Source organism: Malurus melanocephalus, unplaced genomic scaffold (genome assembly GCF_030028575.1).
Source record: "Malurus melanocephalus ecotype Western Australia unplaced genomic scaffold, MMel_1.1 scaffold_466, whole genome shotgun sequence".
NCBI classification, from domain to species: Eukaryota; Metazoa; Chordata; class Aves; order Passeriformes; family Maluridae; genus Malurus; species Malurus melanocephalus.
Genome location: NW_026623698.1, coordinates 110525 through 126456, shown reverse-complemented (window position 1 = coordinate 126456; position 15932 = coordinate 110525). Strand labels below are relative to the sequence as shown.

The following is a 15932-nucleotide window of genomic DNA, read 5'->3' as shown; positions in this document are numbered from 1 at the left end:
GATCGAGAGGAGCCGAGAGGAGCCGAGCGGGGCCGAGCGGGGCCGAGCGGGGCCGAGAGGGGGATCGAGAGGAGCCGAGAGGAGCCGAGCGGGGCTGAACGAGGCCGAGCGGGGCCAAGAGCGGGATCGAGAGGGGCCGAGCGGGGCCCAGAGAGGCCAAGCCGTGCCCAGCGGGGCCCAGCGGGGCCGACGCCTTCCAGGGCTCTCCGGGGAGCATTCCCAGCAGTCGGCTGCGGTCTCCCGAGCCGCCCCTGCCCAGCCCCAGGCTGTCCCGCGGCCAGGGCAAATTGGGCTCATGACAGCGCCAGCGCTCCCGGGGGCCCAGACCCGGCACCGCGCCGCCCCTCATGCCGTATTTAAAACCCGGTGTGCCCAGCCCCTTAAATTATATCAGTCACTGATCAGGAACAAGCAGAAATGTGATACTGCAGCACCCACCCCAATCCAGTCAGGGAAAGGGTTAAGCTCAGTTCTGGAGTGTAGCTTGGGAAATGAGGAKCAGCCTGTCTGCATGAAGGTCAGGTTTTCAAGGACCCTTCTGAGGAAATAACAAAATACAATTTGTCCACGTCTCTRCTTTACACAGAAACTCCCTGAAGGGCTCTCTGCCAAAAGGCAGCTCTCTGATGTTTAGGTTCTTTTGCCTTTTAACATCTGCCCTGGTTTGAAAGTTCCCTCCCTGTTCCTCTTTCCACTTCTCCCCSCATCCCATTCCACACTGCACTTTGCGCTTTACAACCTAGTCAAGCATGGTCCCTGCAGCATCCTAAGGGCCAGGGCTGCAGCAGCAGCTGGGTCTGCCCCAAACTGGGGTCAGAAAATCGCTAAGGATCCCTCAGCTGCTTCTGCACTGAGGTCTTCACCCACCGCTGTCGCTGAGCTCCTGCTTGCTTTGCTTTGGGGGGACACACACAYTGATGGGCTGTCTCCAGCAGAGCTGATGGTAAAGGCTGTTTCCTACCATCCCCGACTCTCCCCCGGCTTCTGATGAAGTCATCAAGTTACCGATTGCATAACTGATGCACAGGACTATCCTGTGTTATACTGGGAGACAGGCCAACTGCTTCCATTTATAGATAAAGGCAGTGCCATACTGCCAAATAATGGAGCCTTTGCTGCAGCCACTACAAGGCAAAGAAAAAGGAGAGGAAAAACCCCAGGAGCCGAAGGGCATGCTGTGAAGTGACATCCCTCCGAGCTTCCTCTGCGAGCTTCACTGCACAGCTGCCTTTGGGGCTGCAGACCAGGTCCTCACTGAATTGTATTCAAACAATCTTCCTACAGAACTCCTGTCCTGGCTCCTAATGTACTCATGGGTATGGCTGAGGGACATGCCCACCCCATGCAGAAAGCACTCCATTCTCTGTTGGATTGTGTTGTAAATTAACTTTGGAGTTTAAAAGGAAGAAAGCTTTGAAAGTAGCCCCACCAGCTGACATGAGCCTGGTGCACAGTGCAGCAGCTGAAGTAAATACAAAGATTAGTACAAAGGTGTCACTTCCAGTGATGTGTGTTCAGTCATTTTGAGGTACATCATGAAAACTTCCTGTTTATGGTGTTAACAGGTTTAAAGCCAGGCCTTTTTCATCTAGACCACCCTCCTGCCCAGAACATTTCTTCTCCTTTCCTTTTTTTTTTTTTTTTTGGCAAAAGCTCTTCCCAAATTATGTTGGAAGGCCCTGCTGAGATCACTGGGAGCAGCTCTGGGTTGTGTGTCCTGAAAATAAGAGCGCAGGCAGAAAAATCTTCCATAGCCCCCTAGAGCAGAGCTCTTTCCCCAGAGCTTTAGTTCTGCAGCCTGGCACCATTATCCTCCGAGGGGAATGTGTGGAGATGACATCTGGAATGGGCTGTGTGGCAGGGAGCTGGGGATGAAGGAAGCAACACTGGGCTATACAGGGCTGCCATGGCAGMTCCAGACCCAGGTGCAGTCTCATCACGGGAACCCAACACCAAGTCAAGCAACTCAGGCTAAGTGAAGCACTTCCAAACTGACAGAGCTTCAAAACCAAACTCATCCAAAGCTTCACTGACAACCCTTTTTGCTCCTGCTCTGCCTGCCAGCTCCCTCATCCTCCTACCACACCCTGAGCATTCCTGCCCCTGGACTTCCTGTTCCTCCTCCTCCTCATTCCCAGCTATCCCTTTCTCTTTCCTACACTCTCTGCCCAGCCTCTGAATTTTCCTTTCTCCACCAACTGGCACTGCTGCCTCGTGGTTCACTCTCCAGACACTCCCATCAGCATGCAGCCTGTGGCTGCAAATCACCCAGCTGCCCATGCTGGTCCCCATGGCCCATGCTCACAGCTTGGCTCACCCTGTGACTCAGCAAGGGGACAGCCCAGCTCCTTTCCCCAGTGCTCATGTGTGTATGGGGGTGCCCTGTGGGCAGGTAGTCCCTGAAGAGAGTGACAAGATGTCCTGGAAAGGGAAACACAAGTTGTATTCTCAGGCTGTGATATCTGGGAACATGGTCCAGTGTGATTCCTGATTTTTCACTCTGACTCTTTTAAACACCACCCAAAGCCACTGTGTGCGACTCTCGGGCTGTAAACAGCTCTCTCCCGCTAACAGTGGCTCAAGCATTTGAGTTGGGAACAGTGGTGCTGCAGCTCCCCTGCAGGGTCCTCCCCAAGGGACAGGTAAAGCCAAGAACAGGTTACATAAGGGGAGGATGGTGCCAGGGCCCCTCAGCTGTGCCACAGAGTGAGTTCAAACACAGGCTGGCCCTGGCTCAGCCTCCCGRGAGCCCTACTGCCCCTGCAGCCTCAGGTGCCCGCTTTTAAGGCAGCCCGGGGACTGAATCAAGAGCTTGGCCCCGGGAGGAAAACCAGGTTTTGAAGGAACAAAAGAGCTGCCGTTCACAGAGCCAAAAATCAGCCACTGTTTGCAAATGGTCAGCGTAACACACTTGGGCAGGTTTGTAGAGCTGCAGGGCACGCACYGGGTAAGATGAACTTGTGTAGGGATCTGGCTGCTTACTTAATGCCTCCATGGGAGTTGCCCCCTGTGGATAATCCGATGCTTAAGTAACAGGAGGAGAAATCCTGTGTCCCCTCAGTGTATTTCCAGGGCTCTGCTGAAGTGATGGSATACTCCGCAGGAGCTCAGCGATTAATATGTGTGATATGCACAGTAAACATGAGGGAATTTAAAAAGATAACAAAGGGGAGTGGAAACAAGATTTTCCTCTTTGTTCCAAATCTTAATGTGCCTCTTCCTTATCATGCAGCAATTTATTCCTTCCGCATGTCATTCAATCCCCCAACTGCAGCTAAAAGCAATCACACAATTTTCTTTCAGAACAAGCAGAACAACCASCGGCTGAAGCCCCAAGAACCAGGCAGGGTTCCAAGCCTGCCCATTATCCCTCTGTGCACAGCCTGATACAGGAGCCTTGGATGTGGAGGAGCTAGCTGTGCTTCTGCTGAAGGCCAGGGGGCCAAAGTGGCACCTCAGGGAAAAGAGGGCTGTTCCAGGCAACTACAGGCAGAAATCAAGAGATGATGGGTGTTCCACACCTGGGAACACAATGTTGCCCAAAAAGGCGAGAGAAACATAGACTGGAAAGCAGGGTGTGAATGTGAGAAACAGGCAAACAGACATAATTTCCTGTGCTAGTCTGTGGCATGTGAGCAAATGGAATCCTTGAATACACAAAGCAAATAGAAGCCAGGAGGTGACTTATCCTGCATACTGCATCAGAAGAATGATACTAGAAAAATGCATACAATCAGACATCTGCATTTTAGAGTCAGAGCAGACAAGGAAGAGAGAAAAAATGATTTGCAGCAGAAAGTGCCTGCCAGTGAGTGACTTAAAGGGCTCCATCCTTTTAGCTTACCACAAAAAGAACAGAGAGATGCTTTGACCATGGTGTATAAAAATACCTTCATGAGGCAAAAAAATCCTTAAAGAGCTCTTTTATCCAGTGAAGAAGGCAAAGCCAGATACAAGGACTGGAAGCTGAAGACAGATTCAAATCAGAAAGAAGAATCACATTTTTACACTCTGATTACCCACAAGATATGGCAGATCTCCACCATTTGATGTCTTCAAGGATGAATGCTTTTCTAGATAAACACAACGCGGGTGCAATGGAATGGCTGTGGCATATGAGGTAGAACAGCACTGTCTGCCCTCACCTCTGCACAGCCCTGAGCTGCTGCTGGGCACACAGGCACTGCTTCAGCTCTCAGGCACTGCCTGAGTGTTTGTGTGTGTGTGTCTGGGTGTTAAGGAGGGGGTCTCCATCCTGTTACTGGAATAAAAAAATACTACTCTATTTCCATACACTAGGTCACAGTAAAACATCATCTCTACCCTGTATTTTTAGGCCAGCCTACAAGCATGTTCCTATACTCCCCCCGAAATATTTCTACTGAATTCCTTGTAATGTTACTTATTGTGKCTTGCAGGGATCTTAATCCTCTCTCTAAATCAGACTGTCCACAGCAAAGCCACCTTTCTCAGAATGGCACCATCTGATAGACTAAGGGAATTACAAATCCATTCATTTCAGACTTCTGGGGATGGGGTTTTTTTGCCTCAGAAAAAGCAGTATATAGGACAATGGGATGGAATACGCCACCTCACAACTCTGTCTCCAGAAGCAGGCTCAGCAGAACAGATTGCTTCACCTATTTCCTCTGYCATCCACTCTCAGGGAGGGGCTGCAAACCTCTCCTCTCCCCCTAGGCCTCCAGTTGCCATGGTCTTTCATACACTATCTGAGCAAACAAGATCCCTCTGATCTCTGACACCAGACCTCTGCACACAGACAGTTTGTTTTCCTTTCACCTCCCTTCGCCTGCATCTCTCCTCCCTGTGTTTTCCCATACAGTATATTCTGTCCACAGAACAAGCAGGATCTGTCAGACTTCTGTGGATTTTTGTTTTCTTCTAGGAATTTTCCAGTATCTTCAKTTCTGGTGATGATGTAGGTAAACAAAGGGCTCTAAAATGGGCAACTGTTTTTCAGATGTTTAAAAGATAAAGGCTGGCAGAAGCTTTTTTCAAAGTCTATGAGGAGAAGGGGCTGTCGTTTTGCTGCCATCTCCCCAAACACCCACTTCTGCTTCAGCCCAGGGGTTTAACTCCACAAACCTTGAGCACCATCCATGGGATTCATCCATGCTACACAGGAATGTAGCATTTCAACAGAATGCCACTGAACTTCAACCAGGCTCATTTCCTCTTTTACAAAATAATAGCTCTGGCAATTTATCCCTTCCCCCMAAAAAAGAAACCTTTGCAGGTGAAATCACTTCTGCTTTCAGTTTTGTTTATCCCCAGTTTCACCAGCTAAGACCATGGTATGGAGTGTAAGGGTACAATTGTTGGATTTGTGCACCAAGACAGAAGTATTCATRTATCTCAAATAACTATTTTCCTTGTAATTGCAATTTTTTATTGATCTTATTATTTTTAGAGGGGAAAAAAAAAAAGAAGTGGATCAGCCCATATTCAAACCAAAATAGCCTCTTTATATCCATATCTTAAAAAAAAAAAAAATAGGGAGAAAGGGAGAAATAAGCACTGGTCACCAGGCAAGGCTGGTGGTAGGGAGGGAAGGAGGGCGAGGATTTGAAGAAACACTGAAGTGCCCAACCTTATATTTTAGGCATATTCTGAAGGCTGTAATTACTCCCCTCAAAGACTGCTGCATGAAGCTGTGCCATCATGGCATTCCACAGTTTGCCCTACCACTCAGAAAGCAGGAGGAAAACTTTGGGGAGCAAAAGGCAGGAGGAGGGAGTTGAAAACCTTGCCCACGCCAAAGCTTTTCCATGCCACATCCCTGCTGTGTTCTCCCACAGCTGAGGGCTTCCAAAGGTACAGATCAGCCACTCATGAGGAGCTGTGACTTGCCCTCTTGTGCCAGCTTGGCTTTGTCTTGGCATATTTCCTGAGATTTTGAAAGCAGGTCCTGGAGAAAAGTGGAGGCCACTGGACCCTGAAGCTGGTGYCTGATAGTAATTCTGCTGCAGATTTTGGCTTTAATCAATGCCCTCTTCAAGCCCATCCTGGAGCAGGAGGGAGGAAAGCTAATGTGAAGCGTAAGGATAATGGCAGCTAGAGAGCCCCCCAGGGAAGAGGGAGAGAAGAAAAATGGAAGATGAAAGCAGGCAAATGGTTTAAACAAACAGTCACACAGGGCCAATGAAAARGGGGAACAGAGGGAAAATGACACAATAAAAATAAATGCTGCAAGAGAAAGAAAAGCTTCTAAGCACACATAGGGAAAAAATGTGGGGTTTGGAAAAAAGCAAAAGTGTAAGGAAAAGATGCTATAATGGAGCTCTCTAGCAGTTAACACTCTCTGTTACCAGGCAGCCCCTTTCCTTCTAATGGCCCGAGCCTGTACTGCATTATCACCTTGGACCCCATGGAGCTCACTGCTTGTTGAGGTATTTCACAGAGCCTGGCTCTAGCTCACACCTGGCAGAAGCTGCCTGAAGTCTCCTGTGGATGACTGCAGAGATTTTTTTTTTTTTTTTTTACTCTAGGTGAAATTTTGTTAAATTTCCTCTTGGTTGTTTTGTTTGAGTATAAACAAAAGGTATTTTTTTCACACTTACGGGTGTTTTTCAGATCCTTTTCTCTGTGCTGTGATAAATGAAGTATTTCATTTTTAGAAATTCCAACTTGGCACTTGTGTTGCTCCTCCGAAAGCAGCATGTAATTTGCCAAGCCTGAAAGAATCCTGGCTGAGAAATAAACACAGTGGGCCATATGCTCTCCTTCCCATATGCAGAARGCACCTTACCTCAAAAATTGGGAAGAGGCTGCAATCACCAGGCTGCAAACACACCATGGTRTTGCTTCTGCCAAGAAAAAAAATATCCACAGAAAAATGTATGGCAAAGATTCTCACAAAGTAGCCCTCTTCCTGCATGGTTTCAGGGTCCTCTCCTGCACTGTCCCTGCCTCTGGCCTGGCAGGAACGTGGGGAAGGGCCAGGGAATATGTGTGCCACATCCCTGGAATTTCAGTAAAGCTGCACTGTCTTCCTGGGTATTTCCAGGCACAGCCTTGGAGTGATCTGCAGCTCACAGCTGCTCCTTTCACACTGCACTCTTGTCTCTCGTTCACACCGTGCCCTCAGGAGAGGGAGATCACACACCAATAGGATCAGGTGAAGTGAGGACTTCCTTCTGCTCYGTGCCCATATGGGACACAGAGGGATATRCTGGATACTGTGGATACRCAGTACCTCCARTCCCTGGTGGGCTCCAGCAGATTCYGAGTGGGGCTGATAAAAGCATTGGTGCTTATGAGGAATGATCATCTATACCTATTCATGCATAAATTCTATCATCTTCCTCTGCCTGACAGCGACTTCAAAGAGCTGGAATAACTCTCTTGCCTTCTTTTGCAGGTGCTTGTCTGTGCAGCTGCTCTGCAGGTGGGATTTCCATCTCAAATCAAGAGCCAAATATTTCCATAAGGTAGCCAGCAGGGCCAAGGGAAGTGGTCCTCCACCTCAGCTGCCTGGTAAAGCCACAGGATCTTTGCTGTGGTTTCACATTACTAGCTGCTGATAAACCAAGCTGGTTGGGACACAACAGGTATAGGATTTCATTAGCCAGTTCTTTTAACATCCTTGAATCCAAGCAACCCAGATCACCTAGTTCCAGTACTTGAAACTCTTTTAATTTTTCTTCCCCCTTGGATGTGGTCTTTGTGTTTCCATTAGCCACCTGGCCTTTACTTTTATGCTCAGTCATCTTAGCCCTACTGTAAACTTGRGATAAAGTATTCTCATTTGGGTTATGCCTAGCTTGTCTTTGAAGTTTTTAACCTCAACATGTCCCATACTGCGTGGTTCCYTCTTTATTTATATGACTAAGGAAAACCTCACAATTGAATTAATTTMAGTTGCAAGGCCTAACTCAGCTCAGGTTTTAGAAGAGCTGACTTTATCCCTAGACTTCCAGGTCTCTAAAGCATAGTTGTGTAGTTTGCTCTGCTCATCTAGCCCTTACTAATGCTGTCTGAGGCTTTCCAGGTAGCCTTGATGCCTCTTAAGCTTTACATTTCCTCACTTCCTCCACACTGTTAATGCCTTTTTTGCCTCCTTCTATGCTGCTCTCTTCCTAATGCAMACACATCTTTGCCAGCTTAACCAGCCCTCCCAACTGCAATCCCAGCTGCCTTTTTGCAGCCTTTCMCTCGCTTCTGGAACCCTGCCTTCACTGGAGACAGGTCTTTGCACATAATTGTGTTGATCTCTCCCATGAAAGGCTTAAATCCAGACATGATCTCCCTTTATCCCCAATTCCCATCCTGCCCCCCAGAGCTCCACTTCTGGCCACAGAGGAAGTGGCCTCATCTGGAGTTCCCTTTCGCTTGTCCTGACAACCTTGCTTGTCCTCTCTTCTCATCTCTTGCCCCCATCTGCCTTCTCCTTTTTTATATCTCACTCTTCTCTCATTCCTTCCCATTGCAGCACAAGCATGCTTTATCTTCATGCTTTAAAAAAACAAAATAAAATTCAAACAACCCTTGACTACTAGTGAGTCTTCAGCTCTCACTATCTCTTCTCACTGTCAGCTCKAAGATTATTGAGTGTGCTGCCAATGATTTATATGATTTAGACCCCACCTCCAACAAATTCTTTTCCAAACAGGCTTTTGCATCTCTCCTGTCACAGAACCAGAATCACAGAGTTTCTAATATCCTTTGTCTGGCTGCAGCTCTGCACTACACCAGGCTCTCTGTCMTAGCCTGTCAGTTCCTTCTGGAAATCTGGTCCTCCTTTCCCAAGTTCTCCTACTTGACACCTTCATTTGCTTGCTCAGGGTTACTCAGATTAGTGTGTCACTGCTCACCCTCCCACCTGCTGCCTCTGTGTCTCATCCCTTGTCTCCTTTCCCTCTCCCTTGTGTCTCAGAGTGAGCTCTCCCTCTGGAGAACCTTCAGGAACCTTCTTTGCACAGCCATTCACCCACCTGCCTCTCTGTCCCCGGACACTTYCTGTCTGTTCCAACTAAATTCATGCCCTGCCTCTGGGATTGTCTTGTGGATATCTGTCAGCTCAAGCTCAAAGCAGGCCCTCGCCTTACTCCCTAGACCTGCTCTCCTTCCTKTTCCTTCAGTCCCTGAGGGCAGCACCATGGCCTGGCTGTCACTCAGCCCATGTGCTGGTTGTTATCTGTGTCCCCACACTCTGTGCAGTCCCACAGCCAGGCTCCTGCTGCCTTGCACCTTGACACTTGCAATCCCACCCTGCTTTGTAGATAGCCCAAGTTCTGCTGTCCTGGCCATTTTCTTTGCCTGTCATCCTGCCTGTGCCATCTCTCTCCTTGCAGCCTTCTCTTGGATTCTCCTTCCTCTGAATTTCCATACCCTCCCTTGCTCTCAAATTCAACTGCAGCATGTGCAACCTCACACATCATCTCTCTTTCATTGCTGAGATTTTCTGCCACCCTATTACAACCCACTCTTTTCCACATGTTACATTTTAGCTAGAAGTGGTTGGTTTCATGCCTTCCTCCCTGCTGGATCTCATTCTTGGGAGGGGATTCTCCAAATCACACAAATCTGACCTGAACTGTGCTCCCAGCATAGTTACATTCGTAGAAATTTCTGTCTCCATGATGTTSAGCAGTTTTCTGTTTCCTTGTGCTCCTTGGTGTGTCTGTCTCCCAGCATTATCTCTTATCTTACTCTTTGGTTACTAGTCTTTGTGGAGAAGAAAACACATTTACATCCAGCATCTGCAGAGAGCCCAGCAAAACGAGACTCCTAAACTGGGACTGTGGCTCAGAGGTGCAACAGGTAGTGCAACAAATACAACTTCAATCTGCATGCAGCTAAACACACTATTTTATATTCTGTAGGTGTGAARACACCAACATTTCACCATGCCCTTGCTTCACATCTTCTTATTTTAAAGGACAAAATCGAAGGATGAGCTATTGTGTGCTGAAAAAGCCAGGAAATGCTAACTTACAGTTCCCACGGCAATTGTAACTCAGYCCCTGCCAGTGAGGCACAAAGGTTATCACCGTGTACAATAACAGGGGATGCTGAACACATGCAAAGTGACCAAATTGCTGTTGTGGCAGATAACCAGGTCTTTGAACTGCTGTGCAGGTAAAATCTTAGGCATTTACTGGGCTTTTAGCATTTAAGTCTGGAAATGTGAAGTCCAACACCCTAYAAATAAAAGTCAGAATTATGTTGTATAGCAAGTAGCTGGTGCTGGCTTGGAGCCCTCCTTTAAGAGACACAGCTAATGGCAATAAGAAATATTTCCATTACTTTATGAGCTCTGGTAGCTGTCAACTGAGAGAGGGATCTGCCGATCAGAGAAATCTGGGGAGACATCAGTGTGTCAGAACAAGTGAAAAGACTTGACACAGAGGGCACATTTTTGTTGAGCAATTTGCATTAGCACTTCTGGACAAATTCTACATTTCACATGCAATTCAGAAACCAACAGCAGCATTGCTAATTGGTGCAGTTGCCACTCAACTCCGCTGTCTTGTTTGAGCTATCACTAACGGGAATGAAGACTACAGTCTTTTTTTGGAAAAAAAATGCAGCAATTATTTTCCAGACTTTGGGTTCCCCCTGCCCCCACTTTCATCCTTGTAATTTCATTGTTTCAGTAACTTAAAAAGGACGTGGAATAGAAAAATGCAAACCTCAGAAAAGTCCTATTGGGTTTATTAATTTAAAAACATCACTGTTTGCAAAGAATGATGCCCTTCGTTAATACATCCTGCCATCACTGTGAATTTGACCATGTCTCAGGGTGCCAATGCAAAGTTTTATGTGGGTCTGAAAAAACAACAGTAAGTGGCAGAGCAGTGATGACTCGAAAATCCCAGCCACCAAACCAAGGCTGCRCTCTGCACAAATCTAAAATGCTGATGGGATGACAGAATCTCTCTGCTACCTCTTAAGTGATATTAGAAGTTATTTAACTGAAAACAGGGCAGATCTCCCATCCATCATTCTTTATCCTTTGTAAAGTTTAGTCTCCTGAGAAAAGGAAAAAGCATCCATACTGCAGCTTTCTATTACCACTGCTCAGARTGCTCAGGCAGCTGCGGTTCAGCTGAAGGAAGGTTTGGCTGACTCATTTTCATAAGTTAGACAGCTATTTTTAGGGAACATTTCCTTTAGGTCCCTACCATGCAAAATCCAAGGGAGCTAATGRCATTGGCAGGTGCACGGATTATTGGTGACCTCCTCTAGCTGAGCATTCACAGTTCCTTACTACATTTTTTTCATAATGTAGTGAAAAAGGGAACAACCTACAATTAAAGATCTTCCAAAGCAGGTTCAATACCTTTTCTATTCAAATGCTCAATGAGAAACCAATGTGCAATAGCAAAAAATGGAACAGTACAAGAAAAACTACACACAGGCACCTAGAGCTACATAAATCTAATTCTGAAGAACTTGGTGCTAATGGCATATTTTGGCTGCATCTCTACTGATAAATAAATGTCTGTAATGCACTTGCATTCTGACCCTGATTCTTCGGCAGCTGCAAGAATCCCATCCTCTTTCTTGCTTCCTGTGATATCTCCTCAGCCACACCTGGAGGGTCCAGCCCCACTGCTRTAGAGGTCACTTACAAAAGCCACATCTTATCCACATCTCCCAGCTGTGCTCTCCTCAGAAGGAAAAGCTACAGTAAAGGCAGGAACCCCAAATCCTGATCATGAGGGGTCTSTTCTGGACACTGCTGTTGCTTTATTTTCTGCAGTGAAGTACAAAGCAGGCTGTTGGGCAAACTCCTGCAGCACARCTTTCTGGTGTAAGCACCTCTGCTTGGGCTTCCTTCTGCTATATGATGAGTTACAGGAACAGCAATCACCTCCCAGTGATGAAATCCTGATTTGGAGGCCCAATTATTCTGACTGCACAGTCTTCTTGGGAGTCAGTGCTATGCACATCCCCTGCTCTTTAGGCTGAATCAGTTGGTGTTTGGGGAAGCAGGGGCTGTCTGGGAGTTCTGTGTGTGTCCTGTCCCAAACTCAGGTCCCTCTCTGAGCATCCCACCTGGTGAACCATGGAAAAAGGAAGCCTCTGAAATCCTCGGTGATATGGGTTGCCTCCTTCCTTCCCACTACTTTATCCTTTGTATTAAAAGACTTTATCCAGAAAGTTGACACCTAAAACCCTTCACAAAGCAAAACCAATGGTACCTCTGTGAAACCACAGGCTGTACTTCCCAATGATAGAGCAGGGCTCCAATTTACTAATACATGGTGTGGCTGTCAGCTGTGAGTCTACAAAAACTGCAGATAGCTTTGGACCTCTTACTATCTTATTTTTGATATATGGAGAGACTGGGGAATTTACAGCTTCCCACCTGCTTAAATAGAATTCACTACAAAACATCAAACAGGTGCATTCAGCCCTTTGTAGACACAGCATTACCTTATGTGTTCATGTAACACACATCTGTAGCRCATTGGCAGCACACCTAGTTAATGTGTGGGAGACTCTTAGGTTCAAAGCCCCCAGTGTTTCTTTTGTTTGCTAATGAATCCTTCTTTTGTTTTGCTCAACCTCCCCTTAGGTTGTACCTGTAATTCTATCATTAGCATCTTAAATTTTTTTTCCTCCAAAACTACCCACAACACTGCAATAGACAGGGAACCTAGTAGGAAGCACCTACATGGATCACAATTCTTACTTCAGGCAGGTTTAGCAGGTCTGGGTCACTTTTCAGCAGCACTATTGCTTCATTAGAAAACSTGGTAATCAAATATTTCCCCTAAAACCATGTGAGGTGAGATTCCTGTGCCATATTCCAGCTGGGTAAGCTGGGTTCATAATGCTCCAAATAAAAGATACAGATACTACTAGGAGTGTCACAATTTTTGTAAATCTCTGCAGATTCTCATCTGCTTCTTAGTGTCCAAAAATCAATGCACTCAGGCATCTCCACAGTAGCCCACTAAAAATATTGAACTGTATCCTGTATCCTTTGGGTGCAAACATTTTGCTGAATTTTCACTGGATTTCAACCTAATTACCCCACACCTGATTTTATAGGTATTATGTATGACAACAGACTGGCAGCTGTGGAGTCCATCAGAATCACCATCCCTCCAGGTGCTGGCATCTTCCTGGGCTTTGCCAAAAGCTGCCAACAAGTTCTGGGAAACAAGCAGGTGAAGATGCTGCTAAAGAAATGTTACCACAGATAGGCACAAAGAAGGAAAGCCTTTACCCATYTGGCTGTGAATGAAAAGCAGTGGAGGTTTTGGTTTTAGAAAAAATGCCAAGTTTATATCCAGTAGTTACTGTGCTTTCAGTGGGCTGACTACAGTTCTTTCCAAAGTTGCCAGATCACTTCTCCAAGACAATCTAGGGATGGCCAATGGTCAGTGTGTGATCTGGGGCATTTCCTCTGTGAGAAACGTAGTGATCAGGCAGGAAGGTCACTCCACTGGCCAAAGTGTAAGGAATCTCCAGTGCTGTTCTGTTTTTACACCTCACAGATATCTCTGGCAACTCAACCACAGTTATCCTGCAGTCAGGGTAACTGCACACCCTAGCAAGGCAGTTCAACTGTATAAAAAGGATTGGGATTCTCAGCCAGCATGGCGACATGTGTCTAACTTTGTCAGACATCTCCAAATTGTAACAAAGTCATCAGACTTCAGTGTTCAGTTTGTCACTGCAAAAACATCAGCTCCTTAACAAGCACAACACATTGGCAATGTGCATTGTTGCCCTATACTCATCAACCAGCATTATTATTTTTATTTAACTGTAAGTGGCATGTTTTCTTTGCTGGCTTCTTTCCAAATCCATCTGTTGCGCTGAGTTGAGGTAGTAGTACATGTTTTCCCTGCTTACGATGAGACATTTCTGTCTCAAAATACATAAACACACCATCACCTGAAAATAGCATGGTAACAATGCCCAGGAAAAAAGAAGACAAATATAAATAAACCTAATTCTTCCTCTCCCTGATATTTCAGAAACAATCCTGCAGCAAACTCCAGCTCCTTTGGCTAGCAACTAAAATCAGCAAAGATTCAAGCCAAGGCAGAGCCACAAGCCTTCAAAAGCTGCAGGGGGAAATGGTTGTGAGGTGGCCCTGTCTTCCTGCTGTTCCTCCTCACAGCAGACTGTGAACCTCTGTCCTGTAGCTCTCCAAGGTGACCATAAGTGCAGTGACAGCCTTAGTTGTCCCCTGGCAACACCCTTCCTTTGGAAAACTAAACAGCTCCACGCTCACACAGAWCAACAACCAAATGAAGCTGCAGAGGAGGAAAGCTGCTGCATCCTCAGCAGGAGATGGGCATGGACACAGCTGTTTGCAGGAGAAAATGGCTGAAGATTTATAATGGCAAAATCAAGGTGCACAACCTGAAGGAATAATTAACTTGATTTAGTTCCCTCAAAATATTTCCTTATGGTCTAAAGCGTGTGGCACCGATTTGGAAATTTGAAATCTGTGAAAAAAGCCAGGGCTGTGTTTCTCATTTCCACGTTTTTACTGTTATTATCCCTYGCTAAACTTGTACTGGTTCAAAATTTACTTTCTCATCTTTCTTAAAGGTTGTGGCCTTGTTAGAGTGGAAAAACTACATTTTACCATAGCCAAAGTCTGCCTGCAGGATGAAAATCTTTCTCCACAATGGCCTTGGTAGCCAAAGCTGAGTGCAGTGCTGCAGCCCAGGTCACACAGCATTTTCTAGGGGTGTACAAACAAGGTTAGCAGAGAGAGGTCCAAAGATTAGTTAAATACCAAAACAAACCTAATTGCCTAATTAATTGAACTAGGCCTCACCTCCTCCAGAATGACTCGTCCTGTTCAGCACTGGAAAAGGCTGRTGTTGACACTGCCCCTGTTTGTTTGGCTGCATGTCAGCCCGGGAAAGTATATTTAGCTCCAGCACRCTTGCAGGATTGCATCTTGCAGCTCCACAGGAAATCTCTGGAGTCAGCTAAAGATATCASTGCACACTCGGAAATTCACAGCCAGCTGTAAAAGTGGGGCTGTRGCGGTCAGAGTTCTCAACAGCCTCCTTTCAAATGAACCAGGAGGCTGAATTAAACACTTCACTGTGCTGAGTTCATGGCAGGCAGGGTGCATCCGTGGAACCAAAAATAGCAACAGAGGAGGCTCTTCTCTTGCTGGGATAAGGCTGAATTGATACATCCTGTTTCCAATCCCATGCTCATGGATAGATGGGAGGGGGAGAAGTCTGAGGGGAGAGAGATGGGGACTGGTGCTGAAGGAGCACACAGATATGTCCTCTTCTTCCTCTGAAGCTTTCAGAAATTTTAACAATTGCCAGATCAATTTCAAGAGAGATAAATCATAAAAGAGAACRCACATCCTACATAAGCTTTATTTCCCATTAAAGAATATCTACATATAGGTACCGATTCCAGGGCAAGTGAACAGAGAATCCCATCAAAAATCCCTTGTCACAGATGCTTTTAAATGGCATTTTGCCCGATGCCCTCATGGCTCCTGAGCAACCTCTCCAGCACCGGGCAAGCACAGGGCACTTTGGCCACAACCTCAGCTACTGCCTCAATCTTGGAGAAGGATCAGGTCCCTCTACTTCACCACAGTTAGGGCATGAACACAACACAGAACCTTTCCCTACCAAGATAATGAAAAGGCAGAATGCAAAACCAGTTCCCATTTTCTGTTAATAAGTGCTTTCTGACYCTRTCTTAGGATTTTCTCTCAAGTGATRGCTAGCTGACTGCAATTCATCTCAGATTTGGGAATGCTCTGTGTTGTCCAAGTAATTCCAGTCAGGCAGAGCACACCTCTCTTTGCTCAATGACAGGTCAGCTCTGTGTGTTTATGAAGCAAGATCAAAACAGAGTAAATGTAAACAAGCTGTCCCTCTTTGAAGAACTCTTTGGGATCCGGAGTGTTCTGTCAACAGCATTGTAAGGAAGTACTGTGGCCTTAGGGTCCTGCA

The 15932-nt window shown here is 46.4% G+C and overlaps 1 protein-coding gene across 1 annotated transcript in view; it reads right to left on the bottom strand.

The window, feature by feature from the left end:
• Nucleotides 1–15932, bottom strand: part of MAML3 (mastermind like transcriptional coactivator 3) — a gene marked incomplete at its 5' end in the record, with an annotated part of 80029 nt that overhangs the window by 9998 nt on the left and 54099 nt on the right. The gene's annotated exons all lie outside the window — the stretch shown is intronic.